The sequence below is a fragment of the Anomaloglossus baeobatrachus genome, chromosome 2 (assembly GCF_048569485.1).
Source record: "Anomaloglossus baeobatrachus isolate aAnoBae1 chromosome 2, aAnoBae1.hap1, whole genome shotgun sequence".
Taxonomy (NCBI): Eukaryota; Metazoa; Chordata; class Amphibia; order Anura; family Aromobatidae; genus Anomaloglossus; species Anomaloglossus baeobatrachus.
Window position 1 is genome coordinate 335,326,876 of NC_134354.1, and position 6,332 is coordinate 335,333,207.

The following is a 6,332-nucleotide window of genomic DNA, read 5'->3' on the forward strand; positions in this document are numbered from 1 at the left end:
ATCTTCGCGTCAAGAGAATCCCAAGAGGACTTCGAGTCAATCTAAGACCCACCATTTTTAGTGATAACAAAGAGTTTTGCACAGTCTTTGAACAGATATTAAATAAATGTTCATTGGATTTGATGATCCTGACTCTTGAATATTTACACAAATCCATTGATTCGACTAAAGAAAAGGTGACCTCTGTTGAAACTCAGCTTGAATCCACACTTCCATCTGAGGAATTCTCTACAATGAAGGAGAAATTACAATCTTCTTTGTTGGTTCACAAGCAGGAATCACAAAAGAAGAAACGTCAAAAATTCCTACGAGATACAGAGGACTATGTCAATAATCGGGTGTATCGCTGGCATGAATCATTTAAGCCGCGTCCTTTTAGATCTTATCGTTCTTCTTCTGATACTTCTTTGTCTGGTTCGGATAACGGGTTCCGATCCCGTCAAGGTAGATATGCACCATATTTTTTAGGTCAAGGACGACCCCAAGGCCGAAGAGGCAGACGCGGCGGGGGGGACAGTGTCATAGACACTCCAAGAACCAATATGACAACCAGATCCCAGGTAGGGAGGAGTCTCTAGTTATCAATATTTCTTCTAAGAACCTTACACCACAACAAATGTGCTTATTACAAAAAGGTTTATCCTTTTCCCCAACATATAAATTTAATTCTTTCAATTTACATATGGATCTACAAAAATTCTTTAGATCATTAAGATTAAAAGCACATTTTTCTCCACATGGTTCTGGTTACATTCCAAGTAGAGATATAGTTACTCCAAGAACGCCTATTAACCTCTCTGACCTGGGTCTCAGAATTAAGAGTACTTTTATGCCTCCAAAAAATTTGCCAGCTATTGAAACATTTATTTCGTTAGTTGATCGTGATGTATCACAACTATGTAAAGATATTGAACAGGGTCTTCTTTTTTGTCCATCCAATATGTCTCAATCTGATAAATTGGCTCTTGAATCACTGATTAAAGACAAAGAATTAATTTTGAAACCTGCCGATAAAGGCGGAGCTACAGTTATAATGGATAAACGGATGTATATTGACGAAGTCATGACCCAACTTTCTAATATTGAGGTGTATACTGCCTTGACCAATAATCCCACATCTTCTATTCGAGCTAAAATTAGAAATACTATAGAACCCTATCTAAAATCAGGCCTCATTGATGATAAAGTTTTTGAATTTCTACAGAAGAAAGATCCAATGGTACCTATTTTCTATATATTACCTAAAATTCATAAAAATTTGGAGAAACCCCCTGGCAGACCCATCGTGGCGGGTACGGATTCAATTTTATCACCATTGGCCATTTTATTAGAAAAAATTTTGACTCCATTGATAAAAAAAACCGAGTCCTTTTTATTAGATACGGGTGAATTTTTGGATACGATTCGTAAGTTTGATCATATAACATCTGATGCCATTTTGGTCACGTGGGATATAGGCAGTCTATATACCTCAATTACTCATGAAAAAGGTATTAATGCTGTGCATAAACTATTATCTGACCATAATTTTGACTCTGAGACAAAAAAATTCTGTATAGAATTATTGAATATTGTATTAAGGGAAAATTTTTTTCTTTTTCAGGATAGTTTTTATTTACAGATACAAGGTACAGCTATGGGGTCCAATGTAGCCCCCCCCTATGCTAATTGCTATATGTCACAATTTGAACAAACATTTATCTATCCACATGAACTTTTTGAATCACATGTTTTATGTTGGAAACGATATATAGATGATGTCTTTTGCATATGGGGGGGCTCATTGGACTCCCTTTTAACATTCCACAACTATTTAAACAATATTTGGCCAGAATTACAATTCACTATACAATATGATTATAATAGGATAAGCTTTTTGGATACTATGGTCATTAAAGGTGATGACGGCAAATTAGAGACTGATCTTTACACTAAGGCTACTGATAAAAATAATTTACTACAGTTCTCTAGCTGCCACCCTAAGGCCGTAAAGAAATCAATTCCGAAATCTCAATTTCTCAGAGTCAAAAGAATTGTCAGTCAAGATGCTACAAAGACATTGAGACTTGATGAGATGAATTCCAGATTTAAAGCGAGGGGGTACCCTGACAATATATTGAAGGACAGCTTGAATAGTGACAGTAGGAAATCTGATATGGGTAACCGTATTCCTTTTGTTCATAGCTTTCATCCTTATTCCTATAAGGTTCATAAACTTATCCGCCGCAACTGGTATATTTTGAGTCGAGGTTATCCTCAGGTGGCTGAATTCCAAAAGCCGTTTCTTCCCTGTTTTTGCAGGGCTCCTAATTTAAGGAATAAAATAGTTAGGGCGGATATAGGCTCTATTGCTCCCTCTTTTTCACAGAGCTATTTGAGTACACCACGTAAAGGCACTTTTCCGTGCCTTAATTGCCTACAGTGTAATAATATTATTAAGGGTGATAAGGTGTTCCATCCACAAACTGGTCAAGGTTTTTCCATTAAAGGATTCTTCACGTGTGACAGCTCCTATGTTGTTTATGTGATCAAATGCCCATGTGGCCTACTTTATGTTGGAGAAACCACTCAGTCTATACGTGATAGGATCTCACAACATAAGTCTACTATTCGCTGTGAACGTCTTCATCTTCCTCTTCCTTCTCATTTTCATAAATTGGGACATAGGGTATCTCAGCTTAGATATCAGGTACTTGAACAGATTCCACAAATGAGAAGGGGTCACAGTAGGGTAACACTCTTGAAAAAACGTGAAGCTTTTTGGATTTTTGTTTTACAGACTATGGAACCTAAAGGTCTCAACAGAGAATTTGATATAGGGAGCTTTATGTAAAAAAATTTTTTTTGCACTCTTGTGAAAAATTATTTTTTTTTTACACTCATGAAAACACTCTCTTATACATTTATCCACGTATATGTCTAGGTTCCTTTGTATATTCAGTGTGTTATATTTATGGATATATATTTCTATACGGTCTTGGATAATATTTATTTTATTCTATTGGGTATTTTTTATAATTTTTTTTATAATTTTTTTATATACATTTTGTTTTATTAACTGATTTTCATTTTTTCTCTCTTATGTTTAGTCAATATTACAGGCCAATTAAATCTGATGAACTCATCAATCAACCTTTGGTATTTAAATTTATGTTTTATTTTTTATATAAATGAAATTTTTTTCATATATCTTATATTTTTATTAATTTTTATGCCTAATTTTCTCTATACACATTAAAACATGGATTAATATTTTGATCCTTTTTTTAATAAAATAAAAAATAAAAAATATTAATACATAATAAAAAATAATTTTCTATAGATTTCCATATATATAACTATACTATAAATATCACACACTGTACCATATAATGATCTCAACTGGATCAATATGTGTTACCCCTCTGGCCCCTCTAATCAATATTATAAGCTATTGAGTTCCATCATTATATATATGCCTTTTTTGATGCAGTAAATTGCCGATTATGTGACTTTATCATGTGTTGAATGCACTATGTGCCTCCTTCTTTCATTAAATAGCTGCTTTTTCAGCTAATGTCATCACTTCCGGCTTCACAGCCCTGTGATGATGCTGACTTTCCTTCCTGGAACGTGTTGCCAACCATTTGCCATCCATATACATCACTTCCTGTTTCACAGCCCTGTGATGATGCTGGCTTTCCTTCCTGGAACGTGTTGCCAACCTTTTGCCATCCATATACATCACTTCCTGCTTCACAGCCCTGTGATGATGCTGGCTTTCCTTCCTGGAACGTGTTGCCAACCTTTTGCCATCCATATACATCACTTCCGGTTTCGTGAAACAGGAAGTGACGTTACGTCCCGGGACCTTTAAAAACCCTCTCTCTATGACACATGTTAGCGCATTTCCCTGGCGTGATAGACGCAATACACATCAGCGCTAATTCTCCTGTGGCTCTTTGATTTACTGGTAAGAAGCTTTGCTTTATTTATATACCTGATTGTTTTTCTCTGTTTTACAGACCTGCTATCTGTGGCTGATCTCTGCCTTTATCATGCACTTACTACAATGATGCTTGTTACAAACTATCTATTCTATTTAAAGTGATAGATATTCCCATAGGATTATCTAATTAATATTGTCTTTTGATGTTGTGTATTGCTCTGCTGATACACTGGTCCTTCCTGTAGTTACGATTTAAACTTGTATTTATGCGTTATATTCTGTATAAATCTGGATATTGTTTGTTATTATGCACATTATAGCACATTCTCTTTGTATTTTCTGTTTAGTGTGAAGTTTAATCGGATGAAGGTCAAAGTGTGACCGAAACGTCATTTATATTTTTCACACAAAAGAATTACTAAATAAAGTGTTTTTTCTTTTTGCACAATCCATTGTGAGTGCCGGATTCTTTTTCTGATACTCTTGTCTGCTGTTATGTCATCAATAAACACAAGTGACCTAGTGCCATTGAAAGCCATGCATGCCCATGCCATCACGTTGCCTCCACCATGTTTTACAGAGGATGCGGTGTGCCTTGGATCATGTGCCGTTTTCTTTCTTCTCCAAACTTTTTTCTTCCCATCATTCTGGTACAGGTTGATCTTTGTCTCATCTGTCCATAGAATACTTTTCCAGAACTGAGCTGGCTTCATGAGGTGTTTTTCAGCAAATTTAACTCTGGCCTGTCTATTTTTGGAATTGATGAATGGTTTGCATCTAGATGTGAACCCTTTGTATTTACTTTCATGGAGTCTTCTCTTTACTGTTGACTTAGAGACAGATACACCTACTTCACTGAGAGTGTTCTGGACTTCAGTTGATGTTGTGAACGGGTTCTTCTTCACCAAAGAAAGTATGCGGCGATCATCCACCACTGTTGTCATCCGTGGACGCCCAGGCCTTTTTGAGTTCCCAAGCTCACCAGTTAATTCCTTTTTTCTCAGAATGTACCCGACTGTTGATTTTGCTACTCCAAGCATGTCTGCTATCTCTCTGATGGATTTTTTTTCTTTTTTTTCAGCCTCAGGATGTTCTGCTTCACCTCAATTGAGAGTTCCTTAGACCGCATGTTGTCTGGTCACAGCAACAGCTTCCAAATGCAAAACCACACACCTGTAATCAACCCCAGACCTTTTAACTACTTCATTGATTACAGGTTAACGAGGGAGACGCCTTCAGAGTAAATTGCAGCCCTTAGAGTCCCTTGTCCAATTACTTTTGGTCCCTTGAAAAAGAGGAGGCTATGCATTACAGAGCTATGATTCCTAAACCCTTTCTCCGATTTGGATGTGAAAACTCTCATATTGCAGCTGGGAGTGTGCACTTTCAGCCCATATTATATATATAATTGTATTTCTGAACATGTTTTTGTAAACAGCTAAAATTATAAAAATAAAAATAAAAATAAGTTGAATTACATTAAGAAAATAGTTGTTACACAATTATAATAATATTGTTTGCTGATTTGGACTACAAAAAAAAATAAAAAAATTAGACGATACAGTGGTGTAGGTGCAACCAGATTAATTGATCATGTTAGACAAGTGCATAATACTGACTGTAACGTTTTATCTTTTGCTGGCTTAGAATTAGTGGAGCCTGTGGCAAGAGGTGGAGACACCCATAAAATGCTGCTCAGAAAAGAGGCAGAATATATTATAAGATTTAATGCCACAGGTCCGCTAGGACTAAATGATAAAAATGACTTTTCTTAGGATAATTCTGTATATGTTAAAAGTAATATGGTATAAAAGGAAATAATCATTACAGTATACTGTTGCTATTCCTTTAAGATCTTTGTGATATATTGTTTTTAATATATTTTAATTATGTGACATCAACCACATGTTTGGTAGATTTAAAACGGACATGATGTCACACACCCTCAGACCAGCTTAAGCACTGAGAGTAAGTGCGAAATGGCTGTTGTCTGACGTGTCAGGCAGTCCTCTCCCTCCCCGCCAGCCCCACGTAAGAAAGCCATAGAACCCATAGGGTGGAGGGGCGACATGACTAGAGGGAAGGGAAGGAGTGATGGGGTTAATAGGAACAGGAATGTTTGTGTATAGGGCAGAGAAAGGGATTGGTGGGGAGGAGGAGTTCCCTGGAGGAAGAGGTGGGACAGATGAGGGGTGTAAGTATAGGAAATTTGGCTTATCCCCTCTCTTGATTTCCGGATATGGAGCGATCCCCACCCACCCTCCTTTGTGTTTGGTACGGTGGAAAATAGTTGCCTGGGTTGTTTTCTTTGTCACAGCAGCGGGGGGTAGGTCTGGTCCAGAGGCCGTTGAAGGCAATGGTAACTGGACTGAGGGACACCATCTTGGTATGGTGGCTCCGGGTT

At 36.9% G+C, this 6,332-nt stretch overlaps 1 long non-coding RNA gene across 1 annotated transcript; it reads left to right on the forward strand.

Moving 5' to 3' along the window:
* The first annotated feature begins 325 nt into the window (after nt 1–325).
* On the forward strand, nt 326–4,057 carry LOC142289990 (uncharacterized). Its single transcript, XR_012750196.1, has 3 exons — nt 326–560; nt 3,090–3,138; nt 4,005–4,057. It is a non-coding gene; the product is annotated as an uncharacterized LOC142289990 (long non-coding RNA).
* Nucleotides 4,058–6,332: the final 2,275 nt, after the last annotated feature.